The sequence below is a fragment of the Marmota monax genome, unplaced genomic scaffold (genome assembly GCF_021218885.2).
Source record: "Marmota monax isolate L192 unplaced genomic scaffold, Marmota_monax_Labrador192_F-V1.1 WCK01_AAM20220418_F8-fsc00046, whole genome shotgun sequence".
Lineage (NCBI taxonomy): Eukaryota > Metazoa > Chordata > Mammalia > Rodentia > Sciuridae > Marmota > Marmota monax.
This window is the reverse complement of record NW_026692486.1, coordinates 10,024,823-10,045,470: the sequence shown is the minus strand read 5'-3', so window position 1 is coordinate 10,045,470 and position 20,648 is coordinate 10,024,823. Positions and strand designations below refer to the sequence as shown.

General features: G+C 36.6%; 1 long non-coding RNA gene across 1 annotated transcript; it reads right to left on the bottom strand.

Annotated features, from left to right (window-relative positions):
* Positions 1-5,726: 5,726 nt before the first annotated feature.
* On the bottom strand, positions 5,727-9,869 carry LOC131424148 (uncharacterized). The gene is made up of 2 exons (XR_009226696.1): positions 7,743-9,869; positions 5,727-6,946 (listed from the first exon to the last, which is right to left on the bottom strand). It is a non-coding gene; the product is annotated as an uncharacterized LOC131424148 (long non-coding RNA).
* Between the last annotated feature and the right edge of the window lie 10,779 nt (positions 9,870-20,648).

The following is a 20,648-nucleotide window of genomic DNA, read 5'->3' as shown; positions in this document are numbered from 1 at the left end:
TTTGCCATCTATCTTAACAAAAAATCATATTCAACAGCTGTTTCTCTGTAATGCCTGGTATGAGCACATTTTCAAATCAGAGATTTGTTTTGATGCTTTGGAAAATTCCAGCTGTTCTCTGCAGTTTCCTTATTGACCAGGGCTATCAGGCTTTCCAAGAGGGTCTTATCTGCAAGCAGCAGCAGTTACTCTGTGAGCTGCCAGACAGGTTCTGTGGGATTACACAGGCAGTGAACTCCCTGCTTTCTCCTTTCAAGGCCTGCAGGCTTTGACCTGTAAATAGGTGCCTAAACAGGGTCTAATCTGTCACACAAATATGCCTCAGTAGAAGTGGTAATGCCCCTTATTACTTGGCTTAATAAGGATTCCAAGACATATATTTAGAGAGGTAGTTGTATAAATTGCTATACTCAAAGCTATGCCTGGTATTTCTATAAACCCTTTTAAGACATGATATAATGATTCAAATTTTATTTATAGAAGCCAATGGAAATAAGGCCCTTCCACTAGCCCCAGCTCTCAAGAGCAGCTCTAAGATAACAAATGTACACGTGCATTTGACGATACCCTTTTGGTCTGAGCTCAAGAGTTCTGGTTATTGAAGGATTGTATTTTACTCATTTGAGATGACATTTCTCCCCTCTGCCTAACATGATATATGATCTCAATGCTTCCATTAAAAAACAGATTTCAGGGGCTGGGGTAGAGGCTTAGCAGTAGAATGCTTGCCTAGCTCATGCGAGGGAGGCCCTGGGTTTGATCCTGGGCACCACATAGAAATAAATAAAATAAAGGTATGGTGTCCAACTACAACAAAAGATGAATATTTAAAAAAAAGTGCTTGCCTCGAATGCACAAGGCCTTGTGTTCAATCCCCAGCACGCACGCACGCACACACACACACACACACACACACAAAAGATTTCAGTTTCTAGTTTGTTGTTAATAGTTCAAAGAACTGTTTCCTATTTGTGAAATGTTTAAAACAAAACAAAACAAAAACTCCCTGAAATTGGAGTAATCTTTGACATTCACCATTAGAAAGTGAATTCCTAGGCAAGCTTTGCCCTGTTTTTTTTTTTTCCCCAAAATAAACAGATTGGGTAAGAAATGAAAAGTGCTATTTAAATATAAGTTATTATATTGAGGGCAATATGGCAGGTTGTTTTAGGAAAAAAAGTCATTAGAAGAGAGATTAAGACAAGATAAATATTATTATCCCCAGCATTTAATATTTTCTAATAACACAAATCCTTATCAGAATAGCATTCTACTTTTGAAAAGGAGAAGAATAATAATTGGTCATTCTGTCTACGGGTAGCAAGACACAGCTTAAAATTGTGAATGATATGAACCATTAAAATATTACCTTCCTTAATGGTATTTCAATAATTAATTTATCAATGTTAATATTCTATAAAACAAAGTAGAAGTTATAAATACCAGTTATTTAAAACATATCTAGGACTGGGGACATAGCTCAGTTGGTTACTCTGTGAGCTGCCAGACAGGTTCCATGGGATTACACAGCTGCCTGAAAGCTAGAGGCCAGGCAGTGAACTCCCTGCTTTCTCCTTTCAAGGCCTGCAGGCTATGACCTGCAGTTCCAAGGCCCTGGGTTCAATCCCTAGCAACACCAAAAAAAAAAAAAAAAAAAAAAATCTAGTATTTAATATACATGTCAAGCTATTTTCCTCTTAAATGTTATAGATTAATAGAAATGTGTCTATTATAGTGGATGATAGTTAAATATCCAAATTTAAACATAACTTACCTCTCCTTTTATTAAAACAGATAATTATAATGTCTGAAGACATTAATGGCATGTACTCAGGTTGGAAAAACTTCTTACTTGCTCCTCTCATTAGCTCTGTGATGGAAGGCGGTGGCAATTACTACCAACTTATCAGATTTAAAAAATTGCCACAATTTTAATATTAACTGAACTACTTTGAATCAATTTATTTTGTGAACACCTGAATCCATTGATACTTTTATTTATCCTAGAGCAAATAACTGTTAAGTTTATAGATGATACTATATTATCAACACCATGGATTTTGTGGGGTACTTCCATTTCAGAAATCTCTTTGGAGGGTTCTGGGGATGTAGCTCAGTGGTAGAGAACTTTTTTAGCATGTGCAAGGTCTTGAGTTCCATCCCCAGCATTGAAAATAAATTCCTGGGGCTGGGGCTGGGGCTCAGCGGAAGCGCACTTGCCTGGCATGTGTGAGGCATTGGGTTTGTTTCTCAGCACCTCATAAAAATAAATAAAATAAAGGTCTGTCAACAACTAAAAAAAAAAAATTAAAAAAGAAAAAAAATTCCTCTCTTTCTCATTGTCTTACACTGATTCATGTTTCTGTGTTAAGGTCATTGTCTTTGGCCTCACTTTCCATTCATTCATTCATCAGCTGTTGACTATGTGCTAAGGATACAAAGAACAATAGTTGAACTGAAACAAAGTAGAAGTTATAAATACAGTTATTTAAAACATATCTAGGGCTGGGGATATAGCTCAGTTGGTAGAGTGCCAAGGCCCTGGGTAAGAAATCGGGTTCTACCTGTGCTTGGTTCCTTCTGCCTAGGAGCTTACATCTTAGTAGGGGAGACAGACACTAAACAAATAAATATATATCAATAAAGAAGTTAATTACAGTTTGTGATGTTTTATGACCAGAAACTCTTTGATGCAGTAACATTGGAGCTGCAACCTGAAGGACAAACAACAGTTGACCCTGAATGCTCTGCAAAGAGAAATTTTTGTGTGAAGTCCCCTAGTGGTAAAATTTGGGCAGGTCTGAGAAACATAAAGGTAGCCAGCAAGGTTGGAGAGAGAGGATGAGAGTATACAGGGAGAAGGCACCATCTGAGTCAGAAAGCGATCTCTCATAAACTACCAAATCTGCTGCCACCTTGATCTTAGACTTCCCAGCCTCCAAAACTGCCACAAAGAAACTTTTATTGTTTATAAGCCACCAGTTTATGCCATTTTGTAACAGCACCAGAAGAGATTAAAGCAGGGAGGAAGAAATGACAGGCAGAATGCATTCTTACAAACAATAAGACCCTGAAAGATTGTTGAGCAGGGAAGGAGAGGGGGTACTTGGAGAGGAGAGATGTTCAGGATCAAGTGATGCCACATGGGAAGATGTATAAATCAAATTGTGGTAAAATTGTTAAAATTCAGAGAAGAGCCCCATGTTTAGAATCTTGTATGCAAATGGTTATGATGACTAATCCAAGCAATTTTTTTGCACTAAAATTCTGTCACTAATCAAAAATTAAATGACATTCCCTTGAGTCCAAAGCTTTGAAATATGACTCTATGCCAATGAAAACAAACACATATTTTCAGAATGGATTTATCACACTTGGAGGACATATTTAATAAGCCAAGTGAATAACTTTGATCCATTGCTTGTTTTTCAAATGACACAAAAAGTATCATTCTCTTCCTTTTCTTTAGCCACAGGTAATTGGAATTCACCAATAATGCTTATGTTTATGGGTTAAGAAATGACTGAATGCCGGAAGATAATTTATAGTGAAAGTGTTAATTTCCATGTAAGAAAATTACATCTACAGGTGAAATTTTGTGTTTCTAGGATTTTTAAGTATTTAGAGAGAAATTCATTATATATTCCTGAAAACTTTCATTAAATTATGGTTTAATTTCAATTGTTCTTGGTGTTAATCATCTGACTGGTGATACTGATGAATATCTGCTCCACTTCTTCCCACAGAGAGATTTCTGATAGACTCTTCCTTTGGTAGCCTTTCTGGTTATAACTCACCTTCCTAATTCTTCTTTACCTCTCTCTGTCCATGGCCTGTAATTGACCTCATTCACACATATTCTTGGGTCCTTAAGCATACCATGATCTCTTTGTTTCTCCAATTACAGTTTTGGAATGTTTGCACAGAGAATTAGTTTATAGTTTGGTTCATTCTTTTGTTAATATAAGAGGATGGAATGAAATCCTTGCTTCCCTTCAGCCTTGACAGGTCTTGGCAGTAATTACTACTTACTTCTCTGGGATTTCCATTAGAGGAAAAAAGCATTCACTCTTCTTTTCATACATCGTCTAGCTCAAATATGCCTCCCAATTGGATGTTAAGCCTCTTTTCTCTTCCTGGAACCCAGCAGTCATCCCCCATTCTTATGGAAGCGGACCCTCTTGCTATTCCCAAGCATAGTTGTTCTGTGTTTTCTTACCCCTGTGCATTTAGGCTCACACTGAGTGAGTGCCCTCATCTCCACCCAGCCAACATTTCTGCCTCCTTCACCAGGTCTTATCCATGGTCTTGGCACAGAGTAGGTAATTTCCTTCAATCATAAGTCTTTGACCTTTTTTTTTTTTTTCTCCTGGGGGGTTGAACCCAGGGTGCTTAATCACTGAGTCACATCTTTAGCCCTTTTTACTTTTTTTTTTTTTGAGATAGCCTCTCACCAAGTTGCTTAGGAACTCCCTAAGTTGCTGAGGCAGGCCTTGCACTTGAAACCTTCCTGCCTCATTCTCCCCAGCTGCTGGCATTACATGCATGTACCACCGGACTCAGCAGTCTTTGATTTGTTCCTGTCCCTAAGACAATGAAGTCACTTGCTCAGATTTCCCAAAGGCAACAGCAAGAACCCAGATTTGATTAACAAAGGGTTAAGCCTGTGACTTAGAGAAAAGTCAGGTGGGATGAAGACAATTGGATAAAGAGAGAAAGACTAAGTTTTGAAATCAGTTGTATGTTTTGGTGTGAATTCTAAGAATCACCAGTTCTGTAATTCTGGGTGAGTTCTTTCCCTTTCTGAGCCTCAGGTTTCTCATCTGTGTCATGGGGATTAAAAGTCCTGTTTCTCAGAGCTATGAAGATGAATGAGATGGTATATGAGTTAGTGCTTGGCACAAAGTAAGGTCTCCAAAAAGGTTAGTTCTCCTCTGTTATGTTCTAAATTGGAAAAGAAGCGAGGGATTGGTTTAGATTTCCTACAGGAACATAGAAACTCAGGTAAGGTTCCAGTGTGCATAAGGTTGGGAATAAGGTAGATCAGCAGATTAGAAACGCGTTAGAATAGTTGCAAGTTACAGGTCAGGGAAGAAAGTGGATTGGCAGTAGTCTAAGGGAAATATTAAATATGAACAATGGAGTTTGAGGAAGGTTAAAACCAAGATGGGCCGTAAGAACCAATAAAAAAATCAAAGCACAAAAATTAGAAAAGTTGAATATATGTATCCTTGGCCTTGGCCTTGTGATTTCCTTTGGCCAATGGAACGTGAGCAGAGATACATAGTAGATTCAAGTCTAGGCCTGAAGAGGCATGCTGCAGGCAGCCACTGCTCCTTCTGCCAAGCAGCAGAATAAGACATGTATAGCAAATTTGGCAGAGCTCCCCCAACTGATCTGCAGACCCATGATAAGAAGTATTCATTGTTGTATGCCCCTGAGATTTTTGTGGTTGTTTGTTATGCAGCATTATTGCAGCAACAACTACCTGCTATACCTCTCTTCTTATCTGTTAGATCTATGGCTGGAGAAGCCAAAAACTGTTGGGTGTTTTTTTTTCTTTTTTTAAGTTACAATTCAATGGAGATATTTTTGTGTCTCTTGGTTAATGCATTCTTCTCAGCTGAACTAAAATCTCAGAGCCAATCAAGTTCAAAGTTTCAGGGCAAGAAGTTAAAATTCTGTGAGAGGGTTGTGAGTTATAATTGTGAGAGGAATGCCCTTCCTCATAATTATATTCCTTTATTCTGGGACTTCTGTATCTTGCTATTGTATAAACAATATCATATACTGGTTGCTGATACAGAGCCTATACTGTGCCCTGTGACAATACATCCTCTTTTCATAAGGTGTTGTCCCTCAGGGGCACCAAAATTTGGCCTTTAGGTGACCTCTCCACCATTCTGGCAGGTAATTGCTTCTGAGTTGTGGGATAAATATAGAGCTGATGAACTCAGAGCACATATTCTACACCACATGTCTTTTGTTGTAAAATAAATTCTTTGTGTAGAACCAAAGTTATGATCAAGGATAAAGCATTCTGTAAGTCCATGGATGGACAACGGCACTGAAAGAAGTGTTGTATGGAGGGAAGGCAAACTCATATAAAGAATATTGCTATGCTGAGACTGGTGGTGCTCACCTACAATCCCAGCTACTTGTGAAGTTGAGGTAGGAGGAACACAGGTTTGGGGACAGCCTGGGCAATTAGAAAGACCCTGTACTGAAAGAAAAGAAAAGAAAAACAAACAGCTTGGGATATAGCTCAGAGGTAAAAGTGTTTGCTTAACATGAACAAGGCACTGGGTTCAATCCCTAGGACTGCAAAAACAAAAACAAAAACAAAAAAACACAATGAGATGATGGAGAATGGGGAGAAGTGGGAGAAGAAGAAGGAAAACAAAAAGGGTAATATATCCATGGTTTGAATGTGGTTTGTCCACTGAAACTCATGTTAAGGCTTAATTCCTCAATATAGCCATGTTGGGAGATGGAACATATTGAGAGGTGTTTTGAGTCATGAGGTGGAGCTCTCTTGCAGGAGTGAATGAATTATCACTTTCATGGGTCTGGATTAGTTCTCAAAAGAGCAGGTTGTTATAAAGTTCTGCTTCCTTGGCTTCTTCTTGCTTCTCTTTCACTTGTCCTTCCACTTTCCACCATGAGACCCTTACCAGAAGCTGAGAAGATGACAGTGTCATGCTCTAGGACTTCCAGTACTATAAACTCTTCTTTAAAATAAATTACCCAGACTCAAGTATTATAGCAATAGAAAAGAAACGAAGACTGAAGATGTTTCTGTTCCAGGGAGTAAAGACCTCATCACAATCAAACTGCTATCAATGTACTTGCACAGTTCACCTATAAGAATGTTGTTGTACTATAGACTGAGTGTGGGCTAGCTTGATGGCAGATCAGATGCCCAGAAGTTGGTGATCAGGTCATCCTGCAGGGAGGAAAAGCATTCACTTTATTTTACCAAATAATTTCATCAACAGAATGAAGGAGGAACAATAGAAATGGTAAATATATAGGTACATTTAATAGACTGTTCCATTTTATTTGACAGTTCTTCAAAATATATTTAATGCTTGAAAGCAAAAAGTAGATAATTATAAAGTGGGGAGGGAGGGTGTTATGGTTTGGATATAAGGTGTCCCCTCAAAGATCGTATGTGAGACAATGCAAGAATGTTCAGAGGTGAAATGATTAGATTATAAGAGCTATAATCTGATCAGTGGATTAATCCACTTGATGGATTGATAATTTGAAAGGACTACTGTCCTCTGTGGTAGCTGTAAGAAGATAAGATCTGGCTGAGAAAGTAGGTCACTGTGAATGTGACTTTGGGGTTTATATATGGTCCTAGTGTCTTGATCTCTCTCTCTGCTTCTTGATTGCCATGAGCTCAACAGTTTTTCACCACCACACCCTTCTACCACCATGTTCTACCTTACCGTGGGCTCAGGGCAATGGAGTCCACCCACCAGAGACTGAACCTTTAAAACTGTGAGCCTAAAATAAACTTTTCCTCCTCTAAGTTGTTCTTATCAGGGGTTTTTGTCAAAGGGACAAAGAGCTGGCTAACACAGAGGGTGGAAGGACCCCTATGTTGGTAGCTTTCTACATTTCACTTGAAGTGGTAAAATATTGATTTTATATGGACTAAAAAACGTATATATATACTATTCCTCCAGATTAACCAATTTAAAAAGATAAAAGCCCAGTGTAGTGGCACATACCTAAAATCCCAGCAACTCAGTAGGTTTGAAGTAGGAGAATCCCAAGTTTGAGTCCATCCTGGGAAACTTAATGAGACCCTGTCTCAAGATAAAATATAAAATGGGTTGGAGATGTGGCTCAGTAGTAGATCACTTGTCCAGCATGTGTGAGGCCTTGGGTTCAATCCTTTGTACTAAACAAACAAATAAACAAACAACAACAACAACAACTGTACAAAGAGTCAAGATTGACAATAGATGAACTAAAATGTAACATAAAAATATTCAAAAACCTCAAAGAAGAGGAAAAAATGGAAAACAATGACAGAGGGAACATACAGAAAGCAAATAATAAAATGGTAGCCCTAAATTCACACCCTCAAATAAATGCAAGTGTATTATTGAATACCTCCAGTCAAATTCTTTCTGGTACCATTTCTGTATGAAGAACTTTATTTAATGATTCTTTTAGAGCAGGTCTACTGAGAGTGAATTATTGTGTTTCCATTCATTTGAAAATATTTTTATTTCACTTTATTCCTGAAGTATAGTTAGGTGGTTTCACAATTTCAAGTTGATAGTTCTTTTCTTTTGATACTTGACAAATGTGCACTGATCTTCATGGCCTGATGAGAAATCTGCAGTTACCTGAATCACTGTCCCCCTTGCAGGTAATGCATCATTTTTATTCATCTACTTTTAAGATTTTTTTTTTTTTTTTTTTTTTAGTCTTTAGTTTTCAGTAGGTTAATTATGATTTCTGGGCATGGATTTCTTTGACTTTTTCCTACTTGAATTCATTGAATTTTAAAAATATCTATGTTTATGTGTTTAGCCAAAATCAGAAAAATTTCAGTCATTACATCTTCAAATACTTTTTCAGCACCTTATTCTTTCTCTTTCTGGAACTGATGACTTGGATGTTAAACCTTTAACACAAATGTTCCTGAGGTTCTGTTCACTAAAAAACAAAACAGCAACAATAACAACAAAAAACATAACAAATTGTTTTCCTCTGTTGTTCATATTAGAAAATATCTATTGACTTATCTTCAAGTTCACTGACTTTCCTCTGTCATCTCCTTTTTTCTTTTGAGTCTACTGAGTGAGGTTTTTTTTTTTTTTTTTAAATTCTGGTTGCTGTATTTTTCAATTCTAAATTTTTCTCTTTTTAAAAACCTTTACTTTTACTTAAACTCTGTATTTTTCTACTTGTTTTTAAGAGTGTTTACAATTTTTGCTGAGTGTTTGTACAATAGCTGTTTTAAAGTCTGTGAGATAATTTCAACATCTGTGTTATGTTAGTACTAGTATCTGATTATCTTTTACCATGCAAGTTAAGATTTTCTTGATTCTTTGTAACTTGAGTAATTTTGCATTATCTTCTGGACATATCGGACATTATGTTCTGAAATTCTGGATTTTAAGTCCTACACAGAGTGTTGGTTTTTGTTTGTTTGTTTGTTTTTGTGGTATAGAGAATCAAACCCAGGCCTCACGCATGTTAGCAAGCACTCTACCTCTGAGTCACATTCCCAGCCCTGTATTTGTTAGTTTTAGTAGGCAATCCACCTGGTCAGGTTAAGGCTGCAAAATTCAATGCAAGCTGTGGTTCTAACATCAGCTCAGTATTTCAAACCTTTGCTGCACTATTCTGAACTAATCCACATATGGGTCATCTGGTGGTCAGTTTGGGTCAGGGTGGAGGGGGTATGTTATAGCTGTTAGTTTGGTTTTTAAAGTCTTTGGTATGCTAATTAAGATCAGATCTATTTATGCATAGCTTAGTGGTGCGCCCACTCTAATCTTTTCCAAGTCCCTGGCCCTCTCATTTTTGGCTCTCTGGCCACCAAGCTGAGGTTTTAGTTACCTGGCTATGCTGTGCACTTCTATAACTGCTTGCATTCAACACCAAGCAGCAGGAAGCTAGATGCATAGAAAGAGGCAGTGAGGGCTTGTGCCACTATCTTGGTGCCCCACCTCTACCATTCAGCAAGAAAGATTCTCCCCTTTTAGAGTGTTGCCTCCTGTATTCTCCCACTGTGGCCTCCACTATCACCACAGGATTGTTTGGAAGCAGGAACACAAAAGACCTGCTTTCTGTGAAGAAAATCCTGGTGATTTCTATTTCTTTACTTTCTATGAGCATTAGGTGCTTGCATCCAGCTCTGTAAGAGAAAAATGGAGAGCTTCTCTGGGAGATTTTTCTTTTTGGGCCCCAGTGCCCATTTCCAGATTTGAGATTATATTGCATTCAGGTCAAAGATTACTAGAGGAAGAAGAAAAGAAGAGGGGGAGAGATGTTTCCCTTTCATTGCCCTCCCCCCCCCCCAAGTACTGAGGATAGAACCCAGGGGTGTTTCACCCCTGAGCTATATCCCCATCCCTTTTTGTTTATTTCAAGACAGGGTCTCACTAAATTGGTCAAGTTGTCCTTAAATTTGCAAATTCTTCTGCCTCAGCCTCTCAAGTCACTTGGATTATACGCTGTGCCACAGTGCCCAGCTTGCCATCATTTTTTTTTTCTTTTTCCTTCTTCAGACATGTTAGATCAAATACATAGCAAGTGCTATGCTGATGTTTATAATAAAATGTAAACTTATCTTAAATAGTGCTCTAAGATAATTGTTTTGTATTACCAGATTATTATTTTAGTGCTGCTAATGATGCTATTGAAATATTGAAGAATATGGTTTCCCAGTAACAATTGCTTCATGGGAAGCTGAAAACTGAATACTTATGGGTTGGAGGGGAGGATTACATTGAGACTTTTGAAAAATTATCTTTGATTTTTTTTTTATTTTCAAGTTATCTATGACCTTAAAGAAAGCACTACTTGCATCCGTCCTACGAACTCCAGTCTTTCCCCAATTCACTTTTTGCTCTTTTTGTTTCAGATTTCTCAAATAGGTGCTTTATAAGTCTGTCCACGTTTCATAAATGAGAGGGTGGGCCTTTTATCCAGAATCAGAACACCCAAACCCTAACTTGCCTTTTTCCTTCACAATTATTTAATATTTTACTTGTCATGACTAAATTCTTGAGGGGGGGGATGTATCCAGACCTATGGGTATATGTTCAGTTTTTATTAATACATTTTATCTAAAAAAAAATTTCTTCTGCTTCTCCTGTAGTATATAGACTAAATATAACCATGATTCATGTACTAAATACTCATTCATTTAATTTATCCTAGGGTAAACAGAGACATAAAACTTCTCATACCTCCAAGCACTCTTGACTTATGCATTGAACTTTGTTAGAAGCTTTGTTCCCTTTTTATTTTAACAATCTTTGGTTATGTAATTATAAGGTTGCTGACTATTGTACATAGTTTAAAAAAATTTTCAGATTTGTGAACTTCTGCATTTAAAGAGACACATTTTTTTAAAAAAATATTTACTTTTTAGTTGTAGTTGGACACAATACCTTTATTTTATTTACTTATTTTTATGTGGTGCTGAGGATTGAACTCAGGGTTTTACACATGCGAGGTGAGCGCTGAGCCCCAGCCCCAGCCCCAAGAGACACACTTTTATTTCCCAATGTAATTTCACAGAGCTCTTGGTAGAAATGACATTCTTATTGGGTCATTTGAAATTCTTGTTGTAAAATAAGTTATTATTATTATTTTTTTACTTTTTCCTTCCTCAGAGATGTTACATCAAATACACTAGAAAGTACCAATGCTGATGTTTATAATAAACATTATGCTCTAAGATAATTGTTCTGTTTATTACCAGAATAAACTATAGTGCTACTAATGATGTTGAAATATTGAAAAATATGGTTTCCCAGCAGCAACTAGTTTTTATGAGAAGTTGAAAACTGAATCCATTTTAATACTTGTGTATTGGTGGGGGAGTGATATTTTAAAAATTGTCTTCATTTTTTTATATTTACAGCTTATCATGGCTTTAATGAAAAGCATAATTTTTATCAGATAAGCAGTGCTTTTAAAAATATACTAGGAGGGCTGGGGATGTGGCTTAAGCAGTAACGCGCTCACCTGGCATGCGCAGGTAGCTGGGTTTGATCCTCAGCACCACATAAAAATAAAATAAAGATGTTGTGTCCACCGAAAACTGAAAAATAAATATTGAAAAAAGTTATTTTTCTCTCTCTCTCTCAAAAAAAAATGTACTAGGAACTTAAAAATGTACTAGAATTTGTACTAGAAATTTGGCTAACTGGGGTTGAATCCTTCTCAGGCCTCAATAACCGTCATTTAAAGGTTTTCCCCTCCTGGGTTTCATCTCTCTCATTTTAATGTGGTTATGATCAACTTTGTTCACTTATTACTCCCAGAATATTTTGGTGAAAATCAGACTAAGATTACAAAATCTTTGCATACATAAACCTCATGCTGACATTAAGATTATTATAGTGATGAAAAATAAGACAAGAAAAAAGAAATTTGATCATCACCACAGATTATTAGCTATTTGGTCATAAGGCTGACAGATTATTTTAAATTATGGTATTTAATTATCCTTTGTTTGGAAACAACTTTTATGTGTTAGTCTCTTAGTCTCTGAAGATCAGAGGTCAAAAATGCAACCAGCACATAGGTTTGGTTGACGCACCCATGAGTAGCCTATATAGCATTTTTGAGAATGTGAAATGTATTTCCTCATCCAAAGGGGAAAACAAATAGAGGGCAAGGATGAGGGGATGGGGTGTCGGGGGGGTGGTTCTTTGTAGCTGTCCATCCTCAAACTGAGAAAGTAGCTGTTCCCTTTTACTAAGCTCTCTGGTTGCTGTACCTGGACTTGTACATATTGGCAGGACTTGTCTGGCCCCAATAGGGATTGAGCTTGGAACCCTGTTGTAGACATGTAAGGTCAAGTTGTCTTTGCAGGAACTCAGCTTCAGTTTTTTTCAGAGTAATCGCCGTTTTTGCATGGGTTGTGGTCTTCCCATGGGCCACTGTAGTGTTGCTAATGACTCTGTAGGCCCTTATTGACTCTTAATTAAGAAGTCACTTGCAGTTATTTGTTGAAGATGTAGAATTCAACAAGTAAGTAGAATAAAGGATTCTACTGAAAAACTAGGACATAGTATGTGAGAATAAGTCCGACAGTGATTTAAGTTATTCTTCTCTGTGTCTCTATGTACATCTTGGAAAACTGTCATCATGCTTCATCTTTGATGAGTCAATAGAGATGGTGATATTGTCTATCTTGATGACAAAATAGATGGTTCTATTCTTCATTTCATATTCACTAATAATATGTAAAAGAATTTCATTTGTTTCTTGATGAACTAAAATGGTAAAAATGTTGGTGTATTTTGTGAACAAGAATGAGACTTGAGACTGGTATCCATAGTACAAAAGATGGGTAGAAAATTGGAATACTAGGTAGGCCCTATGATTCAAAGAATTACACATGATCTCAGCCTTCAAAAATGTATAATCCAGGAAAGAATTGCTTTGGTGATGACTGCCTTGTCATGTGATTGGTAACTAGAGGCAGAACTTTTCAGTCAAGAAATTGCTCTATCTGCTTGGCCTGACTTATCAGTGTTTTTACCCCCCATGTACATGAAAACAGAAGTTTTTACTTTTATTTACTTATCTATAACCTTTTAAAAACATGTTATGATAAAATTCTCCTGTTTTGAAAGAATCCACTTGTAATGTATTTCTTGGAATCTACTATTTCTACACCGAATTGATATTTCTGGCTCTGTATATACTGTGTCCCACTTTCTTGTATGTGCATAATTTCATGCATGCACAATTTAAAATAGAAACTGAGATAGAAAAATTGAGGTTTTTCTATAGTAAAACTATAGTCATTAATGGTTATAGGTGCTCTTGCAAAAGTAAGCTTGGGAGGAAAGTAACTGATTTTGTGTAACACAGATGCACACATCTGTAATCCCAGCAGGCTGAGGCAGGAGGACTGAGAGTTCAAAGCCAGCCTCAGCAACAGCAAGGGGTTAAGCAACTCTGAGATCTTCTCTCTAAATGAAATACAAAATAGGGCTGGGGATGTGGCTCAGTGATTGAGTGCCCCTGAGTTCAATTCCTGGTACTCTCCCACCCCCCCCACCCAAATCTAGCTTCCTTCTGTAATAACTGAAATGGTTAATAAATAAGTGCTTACCCATAGGTCTCTCTTTACATATAATTGAATAACCAGATGATTCTAATCAGGGAAGAAGTTGTCAGGTAGTTTTTGGTTTGTGTCTTCTCTCCAAATTTATACTTTGCTATTCTAAAATGTTAGGTAATTTAATATGTAGCTCCTTACCCTCCACCTTAGAGAAAATCCTCCAGTAAAAGAATACCAAAAAACTAAAGATGTGTTTACTTACATATCTCTTTCAGGATAATTATGGGTTTTCTCAGTAGTTTCTTGCTTATAAGGGTAAGTGATGTTCTTGATCACATAATCATTTTTTATATATAAAAGAACCGAGAGTTTCCGACAGGAAACAAAATATTGTTATATCTAAATACTGAAAAATATTTTTGTATTTGTGTGGTGGAAACTAGAGATTGAGGGGTCAGAGAAGTCTTACTGTTGACCTAATTTTGTAAACCTCGATTTGAATTCTTTGGTGTGTTAGTCATCTTGCCACCTCTGTGACAAAATACCTGAGATGACTTAAAGGAGGAAAGATTTATTTTTGGTTCACTGTTTAGTCCATGTCAATTGGTTCCACTGTTCCTGGGCCTGGGTTGAGGCAAAATATCATGGTGGGGAGGGTCAGTGGGAATATAGCTGCTCTGGAAGCTGGGATGGGGGAGGGAGAGATGGGAGTAAGAGAAAAAGTAAAGGAGAGAGAGAATATGAATATGCCAGGGCATAGAATATAATCTTTTTTGGTGGTCGGTGGAGGAGGTACAGCGGATTGAACTCAGGGACACTCACTGAGCCACATCCCCAGCCCTATTTTGTACCTTATTTAGAGACAGGATCTCACTAAATTGCTTAGCGCCTTGCTGTTGCTGACGCTGGTTTTAAACTTAAAATCCTCCTGCCTCAGCCTCCTGAGCTGCTGGGATTATAGGCGTGTGCCACTATGGTAAGATATAGTCTTAAAGAGCACACCTCCCAAGCACCTACTTCCTCTAAATTGACCATACCTCCTAAGTTTCTACCATTCCCTAATAGCCCATTAAATTATAAACCCATCAATGGTTTAACCCATTGATGAGGCCAGAGCCCTCATGACTCAATCACCTTCCAAAGTCTACATCTCTGAACATGTTTGCTTTGTGGACCAAGCCTTTAAGACATGAGTTTTCAGAGGGACATTTTAGATCCAAACCATAGCATTTGGTAAACTTTAAGAAGCCACTTGTATTTATTTCTTGAACAGATGGAATTGAAGTCTCTATGGAAAAACTTGGATTTAGGATTTGAAAGCATTTCCAACAGCAACTTCCCAATGAAGTCGCTTTTCAGCTATTCTTAATCGCATTACCAATGCTCCCTTAAAATGTTTTCTTAATTTGTTAAGACTTTCCATTAATGTTAGTTGAGAGTATAGCAAAAGACAACAGGGCAAGAAAGTACATCTTTTTTTTTTTTTGTATTGAGATATAATATACATACTATAAAACTCAGTAGGTTCTAGTATATTTACAATCATCACCCACATCTAATTCCAGAATATTTTTATCACCTAGAAATAAGCCACAAGCTCTTTAGCAATCACTCTTAACTTCCCCTTCCCACCGCTGCTGGCAACCACTAATCAACTTTCTATCTCTGTGTATCTGCCTGTTCTGGATCCTTCATAAAAATGAAATCATACAGCATGTGGTCTTTTGTGTCTGACCTCTTTCACATGTTTTCAAGGTTCGACTGTATTGACTGTTACCTCTTTTGATCCTCTGAACAACACCCTGTGAAACAATGACAAACCAATTTCACTATGGGGGAAATGGAAACATGTGATAACTTGTCTTGGGCATGAGAATCACATTTTCATTCAATTAATGTATATGGAGCATCTACATGAGAAAAAAAAGTGTTCTATAAGCTGAGGCAATGGTGTCACATAAACAAGCAAATAGACATCCAATATAATGTTAAATAGTACATTTATGAAAATAAATACAATGTGTAACATAAATAAATTCAATAAAGAAAAACACATGAACAAGAAGAGTCACAAGTATTATTTTAGAGAGGGTGATCAGGGAGGGGCTCTATGAGAAGGTAACATTTGAGGTAAGACCTGGATGGAGGGAGGATGGTCATGAGGAAATCATTTCAGGCAGATGGAACAGCAAATGCATAGACTGTGAGGCAGGAATGAATTTGGTGTGTTAGAGGAACAAGGGAGTCAGTAGGATTGGATGGCAATTTGAATTGAGAGGTATGAAGTAGAGGACAGAGATTTGGCCTCAGGGATAGGGGTAGCTCATCTCTTTTAATCGGGAAGGAAGGTCACAGTGGACTATCAATTCACAGGTAGTGATGGTTAGTAGGTACAGTAATGGAGGATGAGAAAGTTCTCTCCTGAGTGTTTTCTATTATCTCAGCGTAATGAGAAGAAAAGTGAGAGCATTTTTAAAAAATGACATTTTTTAAAAAATCTAAAATTGTAACAATTTTCAATATCATCAAATAGCTAGCCAGTGTTCAAATCTTCCTGATTGGCTGATTATTTTTTTTAACAGATGTTTTGTTCAGATCAGGCTTTAAATAAAGTCTATAAATTGCAATTAGTTAGGCTGTTGAAGAAATGAGTATTTTTCATATAGTTTCCTACAGTTGGATTTTGTTGACTGCATGCCTATAGTGTTTTCATGCTCTTCTGTTTCTTGCAATTCCTGGAAATTGGTCTTCAGAACTTGAAACTGAACAATTTCATTTTTGGTAATAACACTAAAATGAATAAAATCATAGCTGGTATTGATTAGAGGCATATGTCAAGTTGCCTCTCTCTTTTAACATTGGCCACTGGCAATTTTTGTCTGGATTCATTATTAGGCCCATTACTTCATTACAGTGCAAAACGATGACATTCCAAATCTTAATTTATGAGATTAATAACTTTGAAACAGAACAACTACCTTTCATCATCTTTGGTTACCTGGTGGTTTAATCATGTAAGTTAAAGGTGAGCTGAATTTCCCTTTACTTTTTTTTTTTTTTTTGTACTAGCGAGTGAACCTAGGGTACTTTACCACTGAGCTACATCCCTAGTCATTTTTATTTTGAGATAGAGTCTCACTAAATTGCCGAGTCTGGCCTTGAATTTATAATCCTCCTGTCTTAGCCTCCCATGTTGCTAAGATTATAGGTATGCACCCAGCCCATATATTCTGTTCTTGAAAAAGGTTTATCTGAGACCTTTAGGTCATAAGGGATGCCTTTATATTCCCTTTGAAGTATTTAGTTATAGCTTATCCTACAATCAGGATGAAATTCCACATTGTGGTTCAATGAAAATAGATTTACAATTAAGTGGAAATAAAGAACTTAGTACTAATAGCCTTGAAGAGGACTGCATTGAGAAAAAATTCAAATGTTCAACAAGCAGCTTTCCAATGTTCAGATACATTTGACAAAAAGCTCATAAAATATTAAACTTCTGGGAAGGTGATCAACTAAATAATTTATAAAAACAAAGGTTCAAGTCAGTGCAAGTACTATTATAGCAAATGCCTTGTCTTTATTTATGTTTAAGGAAATGCTGCAGGGGTGTAGTAATTTTGGTATCAGACAGAAAGGATTGAATTCTTCTTCCCTTATTATGGTTAACTTGAGCAAGTTACTCTACATATCACATGTATATGATAGGGAATCTGAAATATCTGTGAATATTCTAAAACAGTGTACATTTATAAATGTTAGAGCACTCACATGCATACATATAGGAAAAGTCTCTTTGACTGGAGATAGTAATAAGTTATAAATTGCCACAAATTGTTAATTATGAAACAGTAAAAATTGCTGTATGAAGAACATGCCATATATGCCATGACTCTCAGGGCAGTTTAGTAGATGGTTTAGGCTAATGTACCTTTTACTCCTTACTGATGGAACTGCTTGTGAGATAGATTAGGGAAAAAGAATTGGGCAAATGCCATAGTGAAACTTGCTTTTGGTTCCAGTAAGAATATAACAGAAGACTGAGCACCAGTGAGACAAACACACTCTAAATGACCTAAAAATAACTGTAACATACATAGACACTTCCTTTCCATTGCTGTTAAACTTAGCCTTCTGCCTCAACCTGCCCTGCTTTTTTCCCCCCTTCACCCAGACTGAGTCAGTATTAACCCCCCCTCCCCCCCCAGCTTGGCTCCCTGACTTACTGAATCCCTACTATCCCATAGTTGTTATATCTTTTGTGACAGTGCCAACACACAGTTGTTAATTTGTGGGGCATCAAAATGATTTCCAAGTCATTGAAAAACAAGTATAAACACAGGAAGATGTATACTTATCCCCTAATTTTCATAGTAATCTGATGATTAGAAAGATAAGAAAATTGATATGTGAGAGAACAGGGCATAAATTGCTAAAATGAAAGATCTTGAAAGTATAGCTATGTTCATATTTTGTTACTTTCTGAATTATGTATAATGTAAGTTCTGTGAGTACTATTTCCTTAGAATTATACTTTCACAAACTTGTTATTGAAATTAATGCACACATAGAAAAGTGGGATTTATATTTTTAAAATTAGTATCCATGACCTCAAGTGCCTTGTTAATTTGTTGTGACTCAAAATGTTAAAATTGTGAATTCATGTGATAGAACATTCTCAATTTTAAAGTAATATTGAGTTTAGGTGTGGTGTGTTGCATCAGACTTGGTTTTGAGTAATACCTAGAAAAATGCATAGTATATTATACTGACTAATGTTTTATAACTCCTGAACAAGTTGAATTAAGGATGACGTTTAACTTAGACATATTTATATATGTAAATATACATATGCAGCTTATGATGTTTTTAAAAACTCTATTAACTACAAAGAATGAAAAGATTTTGCAACAGAGTTGGAATGGAAACAATTTCTGAGATAGAGATCAAATTGTGTTTATAGACACTCTTACTGGCAGCTTTGTTATCAGTCATTTCCTGTGGGAATATTTTACTGGGAAACAATTTTATGCTTTGAGTATTCATTAAATAGCCTTAGGTCCATGGAATAAAAATATTGTAAGAATAATAAATATGAATGTATGCACATTACAGTGTAACATTTCCTAGTATTTTCCTAGATAAGAATTAAGATTATTTAACAAACTGTGTTTCTTATCCATTACTAATTTTTAAAACAACACCAATGAAGTATGGTCTAGTGGAGAGTTAAGCAATAGACTGGAAATTGAAGTCGTTTGTTTTCTTTAAATTAAAATTGATAGTAATTTGAAAATATTTATTCATCACAGACGGTAGGGCTGCAGATGCAGTTCAGTGTTTGCCTATCAAGCTTGAGGCCCTGGGTATGATCCCCAGCACCACAGGAAAAACAAAACTTCTTTACAGTATTTAAGTACTAAGTAATTATTAAGTATTAAGTAATACAGTATTTAAGATGTTGTAGTTTGTGGAGAATACACTGGTCAACTATAGTCTCTGCCCTTAGGGAATTTATGGATTTTCTTTTAAGGGAGGTAGGAAATGCACACAAATTATATAAAACAACAAACACATACCTTTCCTCCCCTGCTATAAATATACCAGAGGGTTGTGGTGCTGGGTAGGAATAAAACACTATTGGAGTTTGGAAGAACTTGAGATCATGTCCATCTGGGAGATGGACAAAGATGAGGTCAAAGATGATCTCATAGTGAAGGAAACTGAATGTAAAGGATCAGTAAGATTTTTGCAAATACAGATGCAGATAAAATTATTCCAGATGACAGGCAGACTTGGTATTAAAGGTAGTATAAATCACAGCAAATTTAGAGAGTAGAGCCTCTGATGCAAACAATAACACAACTTACACAGGGAAATATAGTTATGAAGTAAGGTAAATTAGGGCCAAGTTATTTTCTTTCACTCAGTAACATTAGCATTTATTTATTCTTGAGTACCTACTAAGTGCAGGTACTGTGCAAGGTGTTAGGCACATTTATGAGTAGTTTAGACAAGAGCCCTTTCCAATACATAAAAATTAAAAGGTCTGAAATCTGATTTGGTGGTGACTGATTTTTCTATCACTGATGGATCAATTAATTAATATGTGGCAACAAGAACTACTTTAGTTTAATAGTGTTATACTGATCATGGGATTTGATATTTGGGGGAGTTGGTATTTCCAAATTACATTGTTTCTCGATTTCACTTCCATTGTGTCTCAGCCTGACATATGAATTAAAATAAAGGTAATTAAAAATAATTGAAAGCTGCAAACTTGTATTTTTAATTTGGTAGGCTTGGAGGCGGGCTGATGGGGGACACCATTAAATATGTGGGTCCATTTTGCAAGTTTTGATTATCTAATAATTAATGCTGCAGCATGCACTAATTAAAAAAAAATAAAAGGTAGACTTAAGAAATCTGTGGTGATTTTTTGGACAATTTTTTTTTTTTTTTTTAATACTGGGGATTAAATCCAGCGGTGCTCTACCACTGAGCCACATCTTGAGACAGGATTTTGTTAAACTGCTTATGGCTTAGCTAAGTTGCTGAGGTTGGCCTAGAATTTGCGATCCTTCTGCCAAATTCCCAAGTTGCTATGATTACAAGTGTGCACCAACGTGTCCGGAAACAAAAGGAATTATTGAAAAGGAATCGCTGCAAATTTCCTTTCAATATCAAGACCTCTGTGCGGTTAACATGATAGATCATTTCTAGAACACATTGCACTAAGTGAGATACACCTGCACTCATACTTTGTCCGTCAAAACAATCTTTTTGTTTTCTCTCAAGCTAGGACTTGCAGTATCTAAGACACTCCTCGAGCAGTGGTGGCAATGGGGAGGGGCTGGTGAAGGTG